The 21,778-nt window shown below is 36.6% G+C and overlaps 1 long non-coding RNA gene across 1 annotated transcript; it reads left to right on the top strand.

Moving 5' to 3' along the window:
• Positions 1 to 1,665: 1,665 nt before the first annotated feature.
• LOC119000773 (uncharacterized) lies at positions 1,666 to 15,238 on the top strand. The gene is made up of 3 exons (XR_005069405.1): positions 1,666 to 1,677; positions 5,802 to 5,808; positions 15,166 to 15,238. It is a non-coding gene; the product is annotated as an uncharacterized LOC119000773 (long non-coding RNA).
• Positions 15,239 to 21,778: the final 6,540 nt, after the last annotated feature.

The following is a 21,778-nucleotide window of genomic DNA, read 5'->3' as shown; positions in this document are numbered from 1 at the left end:
TCTGGGAAGCACAGAGAGTCCCAAACAAGGTGGATGCAAAAAGGCCCACTCCAAGACACATCATAATTAAAATGCCAAAACTTAAAGACAAAGAGAGAATTTTAAAAGCAGCCAGAGAAAAGCAGTTAGTTACCTACAGAGGACTTCCCATAAGTCTATCAGCTGATTTCTCAAAAGAAACTTTGGAGGGATTGGCAAAAAATATTCAAAGTCATGAAAACAGGGACCTATAGCCAAGATTGCTCCACTTAGCAGAGATATCATTTAGAATTGAAGAGCAGATAGAGAGCTTCCCAAACAAGAAAAAACTAATGGAGTTCATCATCACCAAACCATTATTATATGAAATGTTAAAGGGACTTATTTAAGAAAAAGAAGAAGATCAAAACTAAGAACAATAAATTGGTAAAAAATTCCAATCTATCAACCATTGAATCTGAGAAACAAAGCAAACAAGAAGAGCAGAGACAGAATAGTGGATACAGAGAGTGTTTTGATGGTTGCCAGATGGGAGGGAGGTGTGGAGGAATGGATGAAAAAGTGAGGGGATTAAGAAGTACAAATAAATAGTTACAGAATTGCTATGGGGATGTAAAACAGTGTAGGAAATGAAGTAGTCAAAGCACTTTTCTGCATGACCCATGGACATGAACAATGGTGGGGGGATTGCTGGGCAGAGTTGGTGGCAAAAGGAGAAAAAGCAGGACAACTATAGTAACATAATCAATAAATATAATTAAAAATAACGACAAGCATAAGATTAATGTTAGATAAAAGTTGCAACTAAAAAAATAAATTTTTGTTTGATTTATCAATGATCAGAGGAAAAATGAATCTATATAAGTTTGAACTATAAATTATCAGGAGAAACTAAAGAGCAGTATCCCTTATAAATATAGATGCAAAAATTCTCAAAAATATAAGTAAAACAATTACAGAAGCATATAAAAAGATTATACTCCATGATCCAATAGGATTTGTCCAGGGCAAGTAAAGTGAAAATCAAGCATTGTAATACGCCATATCAATAGAAAGAGGACAAAACCATCCTGATCATCTCAAAATATATACAGAAAAGGCATTTGGTAAAACTCTATCATTTTTTAATGATAAAAGCATAAGCAAATTAGCAAGAGAAATAAAGTTCCTCAACCTGATGTATGGTATGTAAGAAAACTCCACACCTATTACATCCAATGTTTTTCTTCTAAGAAAAGAAACAAGATAAAGATGTCTGTTCTCTTGATTCCTATTTGACATTTTTCTAGACTTCTGGCTAGGAAAAGTAGATACTATGTTATAAAGTCATCCACATTGAAAAAAAAGATAACTAAAACTATCTTTGTTTATAGGTGATGTGATATTTTATTTAGAAAATCCTAAGACACCCACTACCAAAATACTAGAACTATCAAATTAGTTCAATGACATCTCTATGATAAAGTTCAAAATAAAAAATATTTTCACTTCCATGCAGTAGCATCGCACAACCCCAAAATGAATTTAAGACAACAACTCTATTTACAACAGCATGAATAATAAAATATATAAGAACAAATTTAACAAAATAAGTTCAAGACATATCAAAAATTACAAAAGCTTGTATAAAACAATTAGACTTAAGAAAAAACATCTCATGTTCATGAATTGGTAGATAATATTGAGGGTTTTTTTAATGTATTTTTTTACTGAAGTTGAGTGACTCACACCTTCCAAGTTCAAATTTAATAAAGAAGTTTTAGTACTGACATGAGGAAAAACGGATCAATGGAATAGAACTCATATTATAGAAATACACTTTAAATTTATGGTCAATTAATTTTTGACAAGTGTGTCAAGATAAGGGGGGCTAAGTAGTCTTTCACTTTTATTATTATTGTTTTTTTATCCTCACCCAGAGATATTTTTTCATTGCTTTTTTTAGATGGAGAAGAAGGGGAAAGAGAGGGAGAGAGAGAGAAAGCGAGAGATATATGAGAGAAGCATCACTCAGTTGCCTATTAATACTCACTCCAATCAGGATTGAACCTTCAACCTGGGTATGTGAGCTGACTGGGAATTGAACCATTTAGGTCCATGGGATGATGCTTGAACCAACAGCCTCACCAGACAGCATGACAAAGCAGTCTTTTGAACAAATGGCATTGTGACAACTAGATATCATACACAAAGAATGAGATTGGACCTCTCTCTCAAACACCATGCATAAAAGTTAACTGAAAACTAGACATAGAAATAATTGGAAGTTAAAACTCTAAAACTCTTATAAGAAATAACAGTAAATATTTTACTTTTGTGATAAATGGTATTTTCTTACATATGACACAAAAAACTCAAACAATTTAAGAAAAAAATGGATACATTGGACTTTATAAAAATTAGAAAAGTATACAATTCAAAAGACACCATTAAGAAAGTGAAAATACAACCCACTGAATAGAATAAAAATATTTGCCAATTACATATCAGATGAGACTCATATACTGATGATTCATATAAAGATGTCTTACAACTTGATAATAAAAAGACAACTCATTATAAACTGACCAATGGATCTGAATACACTTTACTCCAAAGAAAATATCAGATTGTCAATAAGCACATGAAATGATGCTCAATATTATTGATCATCTGGGAACTCAAAACTTCAATGAAAGACTACTTGAGATCCACCAAGGTATCTAAAATAAAGAAGACAGACAATGCTAAAAGTTGACAGTGTGACAGTTCCTCAAAATGCTAAGCATAGAGTTACAGTTTTTGCCATGTATAATGTGCTTCCATGTCTAATGCACACTCATGTTTTTGCCCAAACTTTTAGGGAAAAAATCTTTCATTTAATTTTTAATTCAATTATTTATGTATTTATATTTAGAAACAAAACTGAATATCATATTACAGGGTATTATTTTGCACATGGATATTATTATTGCTTTCTAGAGTAACACTTTTAATGCATAAGCATAAATAAAAGAATTTAAAACATTTATATGGATATGGAATTAGTACTACCCATGTAAAATACATATCCTTATTTTCTCTTCCAAAATCTGGGCAAAAAACTGTTCATTATACCCAGAAAAATATGGTACCTCATGGACAGGGAATTCCACTCCCAAGAGAAATAAATGAAAATATATGTCCACATAACTAATTATATATGAGTGCTCATAACAGAATTATTTATAATAAACAAAGGGTAGAAGCAATCTACATGTCCATCAACTGATAATAAACAAATGTGGTATTATTTGCAATGCAAATTGATGAAGGATTGATAGGTATATCTACATGGGTCAGCCTTGAAAACACTTATGCTAAGTGAAAGAAGCCAATCACAAAAGAACACATATAAAATTCCATTTATAAGAAATGTCCAGAACGAGCAAATTCATACACAGGCTCTAGATTAGTGGTTCTAAGGGGAAAAGGGAATGGGGAGTGGCAGCTAAAATGTATAGGATTTCTGTTGCAATAAAAAACATATTAATATTAAATAGTGGGGATGATTTAATAATCTGTGAATATACAAAAATACTGACTTTACTAATTAAAAATACAATTTTAAATAGTAAATTTTGAGGCACGAAGATATGTTTCAATGCAGGTGTTATACAAATTATTAAGAGAGATTAACTTACATAAAAATGTCACAAGTAGTAATTTTTGCTAACAAGTTTGGTATTTATTGATCATTTTATAGCAAGTTCTTTACTAGGTATCACTTCATTTAATTATTGCAGCATCTTCCAAACATTAGAATAGGAGGTATGCTCATGGCTATGTGCTGAATTGTGTCTCTTTCAAAATTCCTGTGTAGAAGTCCTAATACCTCAAATGTTATTGCATTTGGAGATAGGATCTTTACAAAAATCAACTATGTTAAATGACACCACTAGGGTGGGCCTTAATCTCATATGAAGGGTATCATAAGAAAAATAAATTTGGACACACAGGTGTGTGAATAGAAGACTGTATGAAGAGACAAGGAGGAGACAGCTGTCCACAAGCCTGGGATAGAGGCCTTAGAAAGAAGCAAGCCTACCAACATCTTGATCTTGGACTTCTGCCTTCCAGAAGGTAAGATAATACCCACCTGTTGTTTAAGCTGCCTAGTCTGTGGTACTCTGTTACAGCAGTCCTAACAAACAAATATACTCATTTAACAGAAAAGTAAACTGAACTAAGAAGTGACTTACAAAAGGCCATTTACTTTCTCTATGATATCCTTTCATAATGGCACAGATTAGAGCTAGTGTTGACTGGGAAAATTATATAAAGCTTCCATGCATTATGGAGACAAAAGGTCTTGGGTGATTTACTGTCTGAAGCTACGGGGTGCCTCAATTAAGAATTTCTTTTCCTCTAATTTATCTTGCTCTAAGTTGTAATTCTGAAGTGAGCTCACAATAGCTCTAGGAGTTTGCAAGCATGGCATTATGATCCATAGCAAGATAAAACTAAGAGTAATTACCAGTTTATGAGGAAAGAAGTTCATATTTAAAGACAGGCTATGTCAATAAACAACTTCTATGGCTATAAATGCTCAAGGAAAAGATGACTAATTTTATATAGTTTTAAAATCTTCAAATGTTATGCATTTTACCATTTACCAAGAATCTCTTTTAAAAGTTGCCAAGTGGCAAGTTAGGAGACATTGCACCTGTATGACTGAGAGACTAAATGTATTATTTGTCTGAGAAGTCAGTGAAGGCAAGATGTTCAAGCAAATGCCAGATTGAATTGTATGTGCAGAAAGAAATTTTTTGTAATTTATGGGTGATGCTTGTGACCTGTATGTATAGAAATTCTGTAGTAGAAAATTCTCAAGTGTTATCCTGCCAAAGCCAGCCTTATAACCTGCTCAAAATATTTGTTCTGATCCTCTGCAATAAAAACATGAATCTCGAGATTGGGTTAGCAAGAAAAAGTGACCTTTTCTTTTATATCTGCAAATTATTTGACTTTGAATTTTAGAAAATGTATTTGAAAATACATAGGAGATATACAGGGTCTGAATCATATAATGCCCCTTTTATTATAAAATCTTTTATTACAAAATCATAAGCATGTAATTCTATAACATAACAATATCACACTCAAGCACAGTATATGACATTTTAGGTGAAATGTTGAAATAAAAACTATAAATTATTATACTCACATTATTACCCTACCAACCACACTCAAGCAGACCTTACTTCTGTATATACTGTATTAATATTTAATATATAATGCATACTGTATAATTAAATATAAATATAATTATATCTGTCAGTATATATTCATTATTTTTAATAATTCTAGTACCTAATATAACTTATTTAATTTTCATAACAATACTCTGGGATAAACAATATTATTAACCTCTTTTATAAGTGGGAGAAATTGAGACTTAAATATTAAATGAATTGCCTACTAAATGACAGTGACTAAATTCAACCTCGGTCATTCTGATTCCAAAGCATATGTGTTTTTTTAAATCCATCTACATCATTTTCCACTTAAAAATGTATAGCCTAAGAAGATTCCAATAATGAATATACACTTGTATCTGCAATAATTGCTATACGGGCACATCATTGTGAAATGGATTAGGTTAGAGTCCTTACTCTATGACTTTGGAAAAGTAATTTTACTCTGTTTCTCAGATTCTTCCCTGATGTGAACATTAGTGTACAGCTTGCATGGTGTTTGAAGCTTGGTGATTGCAGCTCGGTCTGTGCCACAGGGAGTGGAATCACCACAATTGAGTTTCCTTCTCTACCCCTCCCTATAAACTTTAAATAAATCAATAGGAGTTTTCATGTAGGAGAATTCCCTAAAATTCTTCAGGATGAATTTTAGGAAACTCTTATAAAATAAAAGATTTCCACTCAATCCTTTTTAAAAACAAGATTTTGGTTAGGTGATGGATGAGCTCTATTAAAGAGCTATACTATGCACATAGTAGGCATTCATTAAAATGAATTGTTTTAATTGTGAAAATTGTGACATTATGAGACAGATGCTAATTGCACGCGGCACTCTGAAGATGATGAGTAAACCAGTTATCACTTTATCGTTATTGTATAAGTTAAATCAAAACCACTTAGAAACATAAGATGTAAAAAATGGGAATTTGTAGAAATCGCACATAATACAAACACATTGTTTACAGAAAATTGGAAATTAAAGGATGCACAATTGCAGATAAAGAAGATCTGCAATAGGGTGAGCAAGATTAGTTCCCAAGAATCACTGGGTGTGGTGGTGAAGACCAGCCCTCTTGTGGGGAAAGTGCATTTCTGCTAGTGCTGACCATACTCATGATCGTGGATTGGATTGGTCCCCACAGAAATATCATTGTATTGAAATCTCTCTGAAACAGTAGGGAATGAAACTACATCAGCCTTTGTTTTTAAAGCTGCATTCTCTCAAAAATGAAGATCACCTTTCAAAAGTAGTGTTCTTTTTGTTTGTTTGTTTAAGCACATGACAACGTAGATAAAAGTATCACCGGTTGTGTGACTTAAGAGATCCCAATACCCAGGTCAGCCATTCTGTTGGTGAGAATAATGTATCACGTTGCCGAGTTTCTCCGACCACTGCCATTCTTCCACCCCACCCAGTATCTTTGCCTGACTTATCCGATATCTTATTTTGGCATTAGGTAGTATGTATATCTTAAATGAGGACTTTCACCAGCCAGCTCCTGTTCAAAAAAAAGAGATAAGAATATAATGCATTGAGTATTTTTCTTAAAATCACTGAAAGAAAAAACCCTTTGGTAGATTGTTAAAAATTACTTTTTGTTGGACACTGGACAGGTCATTCCATATATTACAGTGCAATTTTTAAAACAACCTACAGAAAAGGCTTCAAAAGGTACCTAAAGGTGTTTACTTTTTATGAACTGGACCATACTGGGGTCAATAAAGTTATATTTGATGGGAGCAGAAAGGAATGAGCATTGTCGCAAAACACTGTTAACAACCACCCAGATTCCCATAACACTGATGCCATCAGAACTAAGTGTCAGGTGCTTGCTTGCCTTTGCTTTTCGTGTTAAGGATAATGGGGCTTATGTTGCCGTAGGAAAGAAAGCTCCATAATATTTTTCAAGATGTGGGTGATAAGTAAGGAGGAGATTCGGGTGGGCCAATGGTCCCCTGGGGCTTGAACCCGAAAGAACCTTAGGCAATCAGTTGTTTCTTTTTTCTTTTAAATTATTTTTCTAATGCCCAGGTCACATTTCAGGATTCAGCAGACCATTCATATGTCTGGTTAGAGAATTACTAGTATAGACACACATTTCTAGAAAAATAACATTTTTGAGGAGCTTAGTGTTTCTTTAGTTTAAAAGTCACAGGAACTAGTTAGTACAAAGGTGAAATAACAAGATTATGCTCATCAATTGATAAAATGGTCTTCCTTGTAAAGCAAGTACAATCAAAGCATAGAAGAAGAAGCCAGGTTTGTTGATGTTTCAACTTTTTCTGGCTTTTCGTTTCAACTGTCTCAGTCATTCTAATTCACATTATTTCTAAAGTTGCTGTGAAATAACAGTGATTTTGTGTTTTTTCTTTTCCTTCTCTTCTGACTCACCCTCTGGTGGCAGTCCTAATGAATCTTGATTTATGAGGGAAAACTACAAAAAATTAGATACCTTGCTAATTCCCTCACTGGCTACTTCATAAAGCCCACTTCTTTCTAGACCAGTGACTGATAAACCCCAGCTGCTTCAAAAACAACAATAACAAACCTTAGGACACGTATGGTGTCCAGAGGAGTGAACTGATTCAAAAATATGATTTCCAGATTTAAAATTCCTTCATGGGAAAGGAACATGTAAAGAAGAAAATGAGGACATTGAGGTGTTAAGTCACTATGTGAAGAATCAAGCACAGATCATCCTGTGTTTTCAACATAACTTTTCTCCTCCACAAGACTATAAAATCTTTAAAATCAAAATATAGCTTCTTGTATTTTCCACATCAGAATTTATTACAGGGCTCAAGACCCAGTAAACTCTGAGATAATTTTGAATCAATACATTAATAATCTATAAGACTTGCAAATTCAGCAAAATGGACTGAAAGCCCATTATTAATCCAAACTAACACATGTCTCTCTCTCTCTCACTTTGTCTATCTGGATTTCGTTTGTTCACTTCCGAGCATAACGAAGCAGCCATCCAGGTCTCCAGTTCATGATCTGACACTCCAAAAGAGTCCACGTTAAACCAGGCCTAGCGATTGGCCTAAACATGACATACATAATGATACTCAAAGCCCAGTACTGCTGCATTCTACTGAAAGAATCAATAGAGCCTGATAATAGGATAGGTATTATTACCTGTGTTATCCCCTATTCAGAATATGCTTATGTATAATCCATTAAAGGAATTTTAAAATATTTTTGATATTTTAAGTCTGAGAGTGCTAAAGGCCAAGGAGTTTCAATGTTTTGTTATATCGTTCATTCTTCTTCAATCACCAAAAAGGAAACCTCTAATGGCACAGAGAGTCCTGTCATTCCTCTGGGCATGCTGTTGGTGCACCCTTGGTTTTTGGTGACAGTTGTCATTAACTGGAAACTAGTTTGAATATGCCCCAAAGTTTCAGACAAATAAACAGAAGTGACTAGGAGGTTGTGGAAAATGTTTGAGAATCTTGAGAAGCATTTTGCTGAGTTACCTCATATTTGCCTCCATTGATAATCATTGGACACACACAAATGGGACCAGATTGCCATAAAATCTTGTCAAAGTTCAGGCCGAGTAAGATTTACCATACTGAATAGACTCCTGTGATCAGTTCTAAGTGCCCTGCAGTATCTGGAAAACTGTCACTTAATACAGTGAACCTGCCAAACAAATAATTTTAATTGAAATTTAGAGTCAGGAAATGTTACCTCTTAGAAAAATGATTTTAAAGTTGTTGAAATAACTCTAAGCTTGAATAGTATGTGATCTTTATGCATATAATCCTTTATGAATTTAAAAATGAATGTAGTATCATACTGACAAGTAGGTCAGAGGAAAAGCTTTCAGCTTGTGTTACCACTGGTCAGAAACAAAGCCTTAATGTGAATGAACACAATGCAGATAATGTTTGCACATAGTAACAAGCTTACCATGGTTTGGAGGGGTGGTGTTTTCCTTATCAAGGAACCAGACTTATGGCCTAGTAAGTCATCAAAGAAAAAAATGCAGACATAAAGTCTGTAATATTCATGATTGCAATATTATTTCCCGAAGCTGCAAAAATTTGTATGCATAGAGAAATTATTGCACTCATATTATGTTTTAGCTATAAACAAATTAATGTGCTAAAGATAGTGAGTTATTAAATAATTTTGTTTGTTTCCTAAGAGTTTGGAAGTACTGATTATTATTCTCTTAAAAATATATCCAGGTTTGCTTAATCCAGCGCCTTCATTTTCTAAGAATCTCCCTTGTGGTCTTTTGAAATCCTTCCATTAACACAGAGCAGCACTTTGAAAAAGTAGCCTGGAGTTCTTCACTTTTGCTTTTAGATGACAGGATTATGTATTAATAAGCTACTGAGCAATTGAATAAAGTCTCCAGGAGCTAAAATGGAAGACTAAATGTAGCAATATGGATCTACCATAAAGGTAAAATTCAATGTTGCAAAAGGTGGAAACTGCCTCTAAGTGATAAGTGCTAGACAAATTTGAGGGGAGACCAATTTAGCAATATTGCATAGCCTGTGAGTTCTCTCAGCTCTGTATTTTCATTCTATGGTAACTATGTTGCATTCTTGCCTATGGGAAAAAAATGTAGGCAATTTATGAACCATTTTAAAGTAGGAGGCAACCTAGAGGTTATTTAGTTTAACCTTCCTTTGATGCAGTAACATCATCAGTAGTGGCGATGCTTAAATGTTTTTTTTAATAGCAGAACATTTCCTCCAAAAAGAATTCTGCTTATACACTCCGCATGTTAAATAGAAAAAGTTGAACTGCTCCGTCTGGGAGCAGAGGAAGCAACCATAATGTTCCTCTCTCCCACAGCCACCTCCCTGGTCCTGCAGAGCACAGTTTGAATGCCACTATTCCCTGATGCCCTGGAATGGTGCCGTGAAACCTTGTTCAACACCTACGGCAACAGTAAACTCACTAAGTACTGAGTCCACCCACACTGATTAGGGGAAATCCACAGCCTCTGTGTTGCTTCTTCTATGTCAAAACATGCCTCTCTTTAATTTCCCACTCATTTTGTCCTCCATTGCTACTTAGGTCAGTTGTATAGACTTTTCCCAGTATGAGATTTTTAAAACATCTGACAGATGTATTAGAACAACTTTCAACAACTTTCAAGAAATACTGATGTCCCTAAATATACATTTATTTCCTTAACACATGCCAGGTGTGTGGGTTTTGTATGTGTCGTCCTACAACAATCCAATGAATGGAACTACTATTATTAAGTACATTTTCAGGGTTTAGAGAGCCAAGTAAGTTGCCCAAGCTTATATGCCCCCTAGTGGGAAAGCTATAATTTAAATCATATATTATGCTTTAAAATTCAATTTTATTAAGTTTTTTTAAATTTTTGCCCTATGGTAAATTCTGGCAAATGATTTATAGGCACTTGAAACAACATGCATTCTGTAATTGTGACTGCACATCGTTCTGTGATGACTCATTATTTTCGAAGGATCTATTTTCTACATTTACTTGTCTGCTTCTTCTATCACTATTTTTGAGAAATATGTGGAAGTCTCTCATTGTGATTATATGTTTTCTCATTATTTTCCCTTTAACTTAGTCGATTTTTCATGAATACAGTTGTAAATGTTTGTTTAATGTACTCAGGGAATGGTTGGAAGATTTGCTTTTTTTTTTAAATTTTGTACTTAAGAATGTATCCCTTAAATATTATGGGATATTATGTTGGATGTTCAAGTCCTTCTGCTGAATCTATGCAGACGAATACGTAATTTATTTAAAAATAATAAATAAATAAATAACTTTTAAAGAGGAGGAGACTTCAATCTGTGTCTCACAATAACAAGAAACACATCAGTAATGTAGAAAGCAATTTTTCGAAAACAGTGAGTCAGTTAATAGATCAATCTATCTTTAAATTTACTAATGTTCAATCATATTTGAACTTTCAGAAATGACACATTCAGAATTGGTGGCTCCTGTATTTTGTTTTGAGTCTACTTTTCCTGTATCTAATAATAGTTACAGATTGTAAAAATAGTGTTTCCATTGCAGAAGTATAAATTCCCCAACAATCTTAGAGAGAGAAAACAATGATGCCTGTCAGAATACCTGTTCCTGATGTAACCAAATGTTTCTTGATTGATGAGAAAGTATGAATTCAGGTAAAAAGCAGCATAAAAGTAAAATATAATTAAGAGGATGCATATGGTTTCATTAATCTTACTCCTGGGTAAATATGGCTGAAATAATTTTAATACTGACCTTTTAATTCATAAAGAAATTTCAGAGGAAAAGAGGGTAAATGGACCAATTGATGATAATTGCATATTCCTCAGACTTGTGGATTCTTTCTCTAGCGAGAAGAGGGAAGGGGACAATATTCTTGTCTAGAGTATTTTGACACCACAAAACCTTGGGTTATAATTTTCTTAAGTTTTGGAGCAATAGAGATGCTATTAAGTTGACATCTTCTTGCTCTAGTGACTAAGAATGTACCGGCATTTCCATTACAAACTCATCTCTTATGAGGGGAATGCTCTGATTCATGGAGTAAATAACATACATTTGCCTCAAGCCTGAACAACAAAGCCTGGAATGCTTAAATATAAGATAAACTTTCTATTTTGTTCTTATCCTCAGCGATATTACATCACTTTGGAGGTTTTTAATGTAACCACAAAGAGCATTTTAGTTCATTTTAGTTTCTCTTCTGCTTTCCATTCTCCAAAATTTATGGATTTCTTTAATGTTATTTAAACAGAGATCACTGGCTTTGTAATTAAATTCTTTGATCACACTTTCTGAAGCCCTGAAAATAATAGATTATTAGATGGTGTGAGATTTTATATTTATAAGGAATAAGAAAACTTACATAATTTGTGTTTCTATGAGGTTTGGTGGATGCTTTATAATAGGTGAGAGTTTGGTCATAAAACCAAGAAAATCTTTGCCTAAACCAAAAAAATTAAGTGATATAATTAGAAATCCAAAGGTTCAGGAGTAGAAGCATCTTAGAGATAGGTGAAATTGATAGGGGAACTCAAGAGTTAAAGGTTTTAACTTCAATCCTAGGTGATTGGTGTAAGTTATTAATGCATATAGAAAGCTATCATTCCAGGAACTAGAATGCATGATCAAAAGACTCCCAACAAGCAATTCAACCTTTGTGCCCCAGGGGTCTGCAAACAATGGAGATGGAGTCTGAGCCATTGTGTTTCAGGAAGGGAACACCCAGTAGTGTAAAGAATTGTTGATCAACAGATAAGGAAATACAGGAAACTAGGTGCCAGACAAACCCCTTACCTACACTTTCTTCTCCATATAAAAAGGTCAATTTGAGATGAGATGTTGAGATGCTTTTTAAGGGTATGTAGCCCACCATCTTCTGAGTTCACCAGCACCTGAATAAAGTTTCAATCCTTGTCTCTACTTACTGGTTCTGATAGTGACAGGCAGTACGAACACCTACTTTTCCAGTTTCATTTTCTGGGAACTCTGGTGGGACACCTTTGGAACTCCATGGATATTTGGCTTTCTATGGGTCTTTAGAACTTTATGGGTATCTGGGTATTTGGTGGAGTGTCCCTTTGGCTGCCTGGAGTGGAGGGTCCGTGGCTGTGGATTTAGAGACTCCTTAGCACCTGCCAAGTTATTTCATTTGGGGATTCTCGTTCTCCAATTCTCAGCACTCTCTGTCACCTTCACTTTCGATTGAATCACTGTGCTTTCTGGTGTGAGAATGCAGCCCTAGGTTAATTAAAATGTCTTCTGGTTTGTGTGACATTGCAGACCTCTGTCTGACAGAATGGGGGAAGCCTCCATCCCAGGAGTAAGCCTTTTTGGAGCCAATTCCTTCTGGTTTGTACGACATTATAAAGTTCTGTATGGTAGAATGAGGGGATGGAAGACTCTGTGCCAGGGAACCATCCTTTAAGCTGAATTCCTTCTGTTTTGTATGATATTACAGAGCTCTGTCTGGTAGAATGGGTAGGGGAGACTTTGTTCTGGGGAATAGCCATTTAAGGTGAATTCAGCTGATTAGGTGATCTATGCTCATAAACCTAAGAAAATGATTTTTTAAATTGTAATACTGATTGGCTTATGTATAATTTGGATTCAAGACAATGCTGGCCACTGCACAGGTCTTTAAACTGTTGTACTATATTGTACTTGGAGTTGTTTTGTGAAAGATCTGTGAAGTGGGACAAAATAAAATACCTTATGTGTAGACTTTTTTTTACTTTAATAATAAAGATGTAGAATTAAAAGGAAATACAGTAATGGTCCCAATGAAAGGGAATTTAGCTGTTGCAGATAGAAGAAACTCAGAGAGAGGGCCAGGAAGATTAGGATGGCTGCTGCAAACAGCAGCATAAACCCTGATTATGTAATCAGGGTTTCCATGGCCCCTCCAGCCCCGGGGGGGGGGGGGTGGGTCCTCCTAACTCATCTGAGGAAGCTGAAGGAGGTGAGCCTGAATTGTTCTCTCCAACCTGAACACATTAGGAAACCAAATTTGGCAGAGGACAAGTTCCCACTGGGGCAGGTCAATCATATTGCAAGAGAAAAGGACAAGGAAAAAATGAGTGACCCAAGTGAGGAAAAAGCAGGTCAGAGTCTGAGAACTCAGGTAAAACTAAGCATCGGGGGACGAACTGTACACCTCTCTGAAGATACCAAGAGTGACATAGTCTATGGTAAGTTAACTAAACGAACTGCAACTGGAATTTCTGGGAGGCCTGAAAGTCAATGTTTCTTAAAGCTATTTGAATGTGCTTGGGAGATATGGTTTTCTTTCCTGGGAAAGAATTTGTTGTTGAAACTCCATGCTCAAATCACTTTCTCTCCAAAATAACCACAGCTCCACCTATAGGACTCTTCAGAACATTCCTGGAAGTTCCTTATGAAACCTTGGGACGAATGAGGAAAGCAACTCAGACCCGAAGAAACCTTGTCATTGTGTGGGCTGCTGGGAGGTCAGACAGGTCTAAACAAGCCTCCCCTGTTAAACTTGACCTCAAACTGTGGTGGGGGCAAGCATTATCCTTCGCAAAAGAAGATCCTAGAAGGAATATGCCCAGTAATTCAGAATTTTCAGGAGTATGGACTTATTCAGCCTTGCTGCTCCCCATATAATAGACGATTTAAGGGCTATAGATGACATTGTATGGAACAGATACCTGGGAATAGCCTCTGGTATTCAGTATTAGACTTAAAATATGCTCTCCTTTGCATTCTAGTTGACCAGATCTCTCAACCGTTGTTTGCTTCTGAATGGCAGCACTAGGAATCTGAGATCAAGACCCAGTACTGCTGCACAGTCTTACCACAAGGGTTCAAGAACTCTCCCCATGATTTTTGGTGAGACTCTGAGCCAAAACTTAAAAGACTTAAAGGCAGAAGGAGGAACTCTGTTAGAATAAGTAGATGCACCATGTAATTATTACTATAGCTACCTTAGAACATTTAGCATCTTGTAGCTATAAAATATCAGCACAGAAGGCCCAGATTTTCCAAAAGCAGTAATGTTTCTTGGGTTCCTGCTTGAACCTGCAAAAAGAGCCTTATTGGACGGTCAAAGAAATTAGATCCCACCATCCAGGAGGGGCCAGCCTGATTGAGGGATGAGGAAGCCACCTGTGAGCTTTCACAGGAAGCTGAAAAGTTTTCCTAGGGATGGCCTATCACCATTTGTAACCCCCACTAAGTGCTGAGCCTGCTAGAGCAAAAAGGAATCTCTGCTGGAAAAATGGGCAAGTGCGAAGCAATTCAAAAGTGTAATTAAATTAAATCCTGCTTCCCTTTTCTCCGAGCCTGACTTGACCATGGTAATGTATGACTGTGCTGAAACAATTGATGAAGTTTATTCTAGCAGAATTGATTTAAAAGAGAGTGAATGGATATCTAGAAGGAAAGAGGACTTTTAACCTCCAATAAAAAGGAAATTAAGCATGCAACAGAAAATTTAAAATATTAGAGGCTATACAGGTACCTTTACAGGTGGCAGTTATGCACTGCCCGGGCATCAGAAAGAGGACACTGAAGTGGCTAAAGAAAACAATCTGGCTGATCAAGCAGCAAAGGAGGCTGCAAAAGGAACGATTATAAATCTTTTGTTACTTGTACAATTAAACCCTAAATATTCAACTGCAGACTTAGAGAAAGATAGGAATTGGGGTTTTGAATCATCTATATCAAACCATAGCCCACAGGTCCTGGGACTTCTAAAGCCATGTATGTCAGAAGAATAATCCCAAGGCAGATCCCCGTCAGAAAAAAAGAAGGGAAACAATACCCAGGGAAGGGCCTGTTTGTGGACTGGCAAATAGACTTTAGGTAGATGCTGAGGGCTCAAGGATGAAAATATTTGTTAGTCTTCATTGACATCTTTCCAGGATGGGCAGAGGACTGTTGTACTAAAATTGAGAAATTCTCAGAGAAAATGAAAGCCCCACTGAAGAAAATAATTTGCTCTTTTGCTTACCTGGCAGCACCCAGAACCGTATTTGACCTGCTTTTGTTTCAGAAATTGCACAGAAGGTTAGTAAAATTTTAGGAATCAAGTGGAGACTCCACATGGCATGGAAACCTCAGGCTTCTGGGAAAGTAGAAAAGATGAATAACACCTTAAAAAAAGTGTAGTCAAACTATGTCAAGAAACTCAACTCCATTGAGATCAAGTTTTACCTATGGCCTTACTCAGGATAAAGGTGGCTCCTTGAATCCTATAAAATTGTGTACAGGTGATCATTTCAGCCTATGATGGGGTTGGGGGATATGTACATAGCTGAAGAAGTGAAGGTAAAGAACTATGTACAACATTTAAGTCAGACCTTAGCTGTGATTAATGATCTTAGTTGTATTAGACTCCTCTCCCCTACATTCCTCTGATCCTAGACGTAAGGTGCTACTCAAGACTTGTGAGACAAATCCCCAAAGAAGAAAAGTGGACTGGAACTGTGTAGAACAAACTGTCATTTTATATCTTGCTAGGTTTCATATGCCCCTGGAAAGATAACCGGGATTCTATGGTTATTCTAAAGGACAGGGAAATGTTTTATTTGAAAAACAACAATGTAGCCCCAGCTGGAAAATGTGCAACTTTTGCTAACTGGACTAAAAAGTGTTTTAGATGAATTACAACACTGCCTTTCGTCACAGCAAATTGCCTGCAGGATGGTTTCTAATATGTGGAAGGACTCTTAATAACAACAAAGGGATCTTCAATAATCTTATCTGTTTCTATGTTGTTTTAGTTCATCGCTTTAATTAAACTAATATAGATATAAGATAATTAAAAACAAATGGGGGTGGAGGAATGATTGGGGAACTCGAGAGTTAAGGTTTTAGCTTCAGTCCTAGTCGATAAGCCTGAGTGATTAACACATGTAAAAAACTATTATCCCAGGAATTGGAGTACATGACCTACAGGGCCCCAATAATTTAACTTTTGTGCCCCAGGGGGTCTGCAAGCAATGGAGATGGGATCTGAGCCATTGTGTTCCAGCAAGGGAACAACCTGTGATGCAGATTAAAAAATTGTTGACCAACAGATAAAAAAGTACTAGGAAATCACAGAGGGACTACAGCTCTTATCTGATTGATCTTTTTACCACCCCCTTACCTACCCTTTCTTTTCCTGATGAACAGGTTGTTGAGAGGAGTTGTTAAGCTGGTTTTCGAGGGTACATAACCTGCCACCTTCTCAGATCTCCAGCATCTGCATAGCGCCCATGAAGACTCAATCCTTGTCTCTACTTATTGGTTCTGGTAGTGATGAACAGCACGAACACCGACTTTTCCGGTTTTGGAATGAATAACTCATGCCATTGACACTCGCATCTCTCTTGTCTTTTTTTCCCCCTCAGAATGTATTCAATATGAGGCATTTACCCAAGCCAGGTATCTTCATAAGACTGGAGCCTTATAAGGTATGTTTAACCTAATATCAAAATGGCCCTCTCCTTATACAAGAAAGGAAACTCTTTAACTTCTAGTTTGAAAGTTACTCAGGATATATTCTTACCTGCCTGGCTTGGGTCTCATGCCTATAACTGAACCAATAACTATTTCTTGGATCAGTAAGTGTCGTTGCTGGCAGTCTCAACAGGAGCTACCTGACTAAAGTGGGATGTTCACAGTGTTCAGTGGAAAGGCAGGTTGTCACCCAAAGAATGGGTTACCGATGCCAGGAAGACCAACACCTTGCATGTACTCTATTCTATATATAATTTCATATGCCTACATAAAGTTTCCAGAGGTGTAACTCTAAGGAGTTGTGACAAGCATGAGGCTTTAAGCGAATTTTCTTTTTAGGAAGTCTATAGGGTAGGAACGGAGAGTAAGTATAAGCAAATGAATAAGTTAATCATGTAAACTAAAAAATTTATGTATTTATAAAATGTAAATTTTTAAAGTTTATTATTTTTAGTGTTATAATAGGTTGATTTAACATTCAAAAATAACATTTTATGATCTTGGGCTTCCCTATCATACTTTCTTAGCTCTCCCTATTGATCATGACCATCATATTAAATTCTGTAGCCATTATTTCTTTGTTCCCTATTTTAAATAGTTTCATACATGCATAAGCTTTCTTTAAAATATTTTCCAGACTTCCGCCAAGATGGAGGCATAGGTGGAAACACTGTGCCTTCTCCTACAACCAAGTTTGAATACAACAAAGGTTTGGAGAACAAAGACACAGTCAAAGAACAGAAAATTGAATTATATGGAAGTCTGACAACAACGAACCCTTCAACCGGGATGGTAAGAGGGGCGGAACCAGCAGTGGAGCAGGGTCGAGCAGGAAAGATCCCCCAACCCAGGCACGCAGGCAGCTCGGACCCAGTGGTGCAGGGTGCGGGGCAGAGTGACCGCAGTCGCACATTCACGCAGAGTGAGCTGGACTGCGCAGGCCCCAGCAGGTGAACCCAGTGGTGGAGGGCTGATGGTGGTGGCACATTTTCATGCAGTGGGACGAAACACGCGGGCCCTGGTGAGGGTGGCAGCTGTGGCTGCAGCAGCAGGAGGTGGCAGACGAGACCGCCATTGCTCCTCTTTGACCCCGCCCCCAAGTACAGCGTCACAACCCAGCGACTGAGTTGCCCCGCTCTAGTGAACACCTAGGGCTCAAATCCTGATATGTAACAGGCACTAACAGTCCAAAAGATGGCCCAAGAAGAACTCGAAGCCCCACAGCCGATAACTCTAAGCGACCAAGAGATAGCCAGCTTCTCAGATGCACAGTTCAAAATACTGGTCATCAGGTTGCTCACAGAACTGGTTGATTATAGTCACAAATTAGAGGAACATATGAAGGCTAAACTAATTGAAATGAAGGGAAATGCACAGGAAACCAATAGTGATGGAAAGGAAACTGAGACTCAAATCAATGGAATGGACCAGAAGAAAGAACAAAACATCCAACCAGAAAAGAATGAAGAAATGAGAATTCCAAAAAATGAGGAGAGGCTTAGGAACCTCCAGGACATCTTTAAATGTTCCAACATCTGAATTATAGGGATATCAGAAGGGGGAAGGAAACAGCCACGAGTGGAAAACTTATTTGAACAAATAATAAAGGAGAACTTCCCCAGTCTGGCAAAGGAAATAGACTTCCAGGAAATCCAGGATGCTCAGAGAGTCCCAAAGAAGTTGGACCCAAGAAGGAACACACCAAGGCACATCATAATTACATTAGCCAAGATTAAAATGAAGGAGAGAATCCTAGAAGCAGCAAGAGATAAGGGGACAGTCACCTACAAAGGAGTTCCCATCAGACTGTCAGCTTATTTCTCAAAAGAGACCTTACCGGCAAGAAGGGGCTGGAAAGAAGTATTCCAAGTCATGAAAGGCAAAGACCTACATCCAAGATTGCTCTATCCAGCAAAGCTTTCATTTAGAATGGAAGGGTAGATAAAGTGCTTCTCAGATAAGGTCAAGTTCAAGGAGTTCATCATCACCAAGCCCTTATTATATGAAATGCTAAGGGGACTTATATAAAAAAAAGAAGATGAAAAATATGAACAGTGAATGTACAGCAAACTCACAGTTATTAACAACCACACCTAAAACAAAAGCAAACCAAGAGGACAGCTAGATCAGGAGTGAAACCATAGAAATGAAGAACACATGGAGGGTTAGCAACAGGGGAGTGGGAGGAGGAGAAGGGGGGAGAAGGTACAGAAAATAGCATAGACAGTAGGTAGAAAATAGATAGGGTGGGAGGGCAAGAATAGTAGGGGAAATACAGAATCTAAAGAACTTGAGACACATGGTTATAAACTAAGGTGGGGAGAATGGTGGGGAAGGGGGTGTGCAGGGTGGAGGGTAATGAAGGGGGGGAATAGAACAACTGTAATGGTATAATCAATAAAATATATATATTAAAAAAAGAAAAAAAATTCCTAATTAACTATGTTAACATTATATAAGTTGTATTTGTTTATGTAAATATTTTAGATTCTACCATTTTCTTTTAATATTATATTGCTAAGATTCATCTATTTTTGTTTTCATTATAGTATATGTAAATAAATGTCCTACAGTTAATAAATATAATCTCTATTTTATAGATCTTGATTATTTTACTTTTTTTCTTGCATGTGGCCCATGATTGATATTTGCTAGTTTTTTTCTCAAGTATACAAAGGGGGAGAACACTTCCAAACAGCTTCTTACTGCTGTTCACAGGGTGGCCTTATCTGTAAAATGGAGATAAAAAATTGGGTTCAGTAAGAAAAAAATAGAGCTACTACAATGTTTGTAGAAATAAAACAGTTTAATAGATGGATTAGGGAACATCAAAACAAGAAATTTTAGAGGAGTGAAGATCTAGATTAGAAGGCTGTTGCCCCAGAACCAGAGAAATAGCCCCGAAGGAGGATTTTAGACAGATGTGCTGACCAGATGAAAAAGTCACAACTCCCAGATAAATCTGAGACTCCACAGTGTCTGGCCCCAACAATTGTGAAGAGGAAGTTCACAGGAATCTGAGGAAAGGCAAAACCTCAAAGCTGCAATTGCAAGAGTTCCTGAAGGGATTTGACAAGCAAGAGCTTACGGAGATGTCAGCAGAGAGGCTGCGTCTGCCCATCACTGCTTCCTGAGAAGAATGGACTACCCTCCTCTCTCCTTTCCAGATCTCCCATTTTCTTCTCTTTGGAAAACTCTGCACCAGGACCCTCCAGAGAAAAGGATTCTGAGAGACACAGATCTTGGCTTCTCTTCCATAATGCTAATGGTACCTAATGTGTAGAAGTCAGTTTTGATAAATAACATTCCATGCTTTATAACAAGTATCATGTAAAGCTAGAGAAATAAAATAATGTGTGTGAAGTATTCAGAGTAATGACCTACTCAAAGAATGCATACAACCATTATTTTACCAACAATGTGATCCCATTCAGTTACTTTACATTTTTGTATGGCTTCACGGCCCCTTTCTTTGTCTCAAAGTAGAATACAGATAAGGAGAAATTGTTTTGTTTTTTTTTTTTTTGACAATGAGCTCATGAGCTCATGGGCATGTTTATCATTTTAGGTGTAATTGGTACCCAATACTGTGCTTGGGTATGGCAGGCATTTGGCAAGCTAACTGCTTCCCCTCATTCACAGTAAATATTTTCTTTAATTATCTGCAGACCTGAGCCACTGCACTGTGCAGGTTGAGTATGAGAGCTACATAATACAGTTATTACCATCAAGGAAATTACAATGCAGAAAGATTTTTTTTCTGAAGGATTGGTGCCTGTTTTGTGCCTAGCACGCTTCTGGGCAAAGCCAGCACAGGTGGCCCACAAAGCCTAAGTTAGAGTACTTTGTGTAGTATGAAGAGTAACATGTACATAGGGACCTCAGTCTTAAAATGAATCCTTATTTTGCAAAGGAACCAAACAAGTGCCCGAGGAAGCATGTACCATGGAGTTTCAAAGTTACAATTCTGATGCCAAAATACTGAGGAACTATTCCAGGTGTGACACTTACTGGCATGCAACCAGGGATAATTTATTTAGTCTTATTCCACCTGTGCAGCATGAAGATGTTAACATGAGCTACTTCATAGTATTAGGGCATACCTCAAATTATTATATGTAAAATATACTTAAAAGGGTCTCTGGCACATAAATGTCACTAATAAACTTTTGCTGTTGTAATTATTGTCAGGATGCACTGCTGTTCCAGAAATAACACCCTTACCACAGTATGCATAGTCTATGCTATATAACAATTACTTCAGCAAGGAGGATGCATTTTGGGTGGTGTTAACAGTCACTTACCCTGTCCAAGAGTCCTGAATGTAAAGCAAAGAGAAAGAGTTGGAACCAGGTGGTTCAGCTGGATAATTAGTAAAAGTATAGAAAAGTGTTAAAGGAGACAAATAAACGAATAGCTGAGTGGAAAGAGTAAAAGTATTACTATTCATGGTGAGAAAAATGGCAAGATAAGCAGGTTTTCAGATCTTCTCTTGCGTAACTACTCTTGCTACTGACTATTGAATAATAATGGCTCCAATTATCAGTGAGGTCTGACTGCATCATTCAGTAGATAGTTTCCCATTTTTCCTCACTTCTTATCGTCTGTGTGGAAATTCCCAATT

Source organism: Sturnira hondurensis, unplaced genomic scaffold (assembly GCF_014824575.4).
Source record: "Sturnira hondurensis isolate 20B ecotype Veracruz unplaced genomic scaffold, ASM1482457v3 Scaffold0016284, whole genome shotgun sequence".
Taxonomy (NCBI): domain Eukaryota; kingdom Metazoa; phylum Chordata; class Mammalia; order Chiroptera; family Phyllostomidae; genus Sturnira; species Sturnira hondurensis.
Note: the sequence above shows the minus strand (reverse complement) of the source record. Positions and strands in the feature narration are given on the sequence as shown.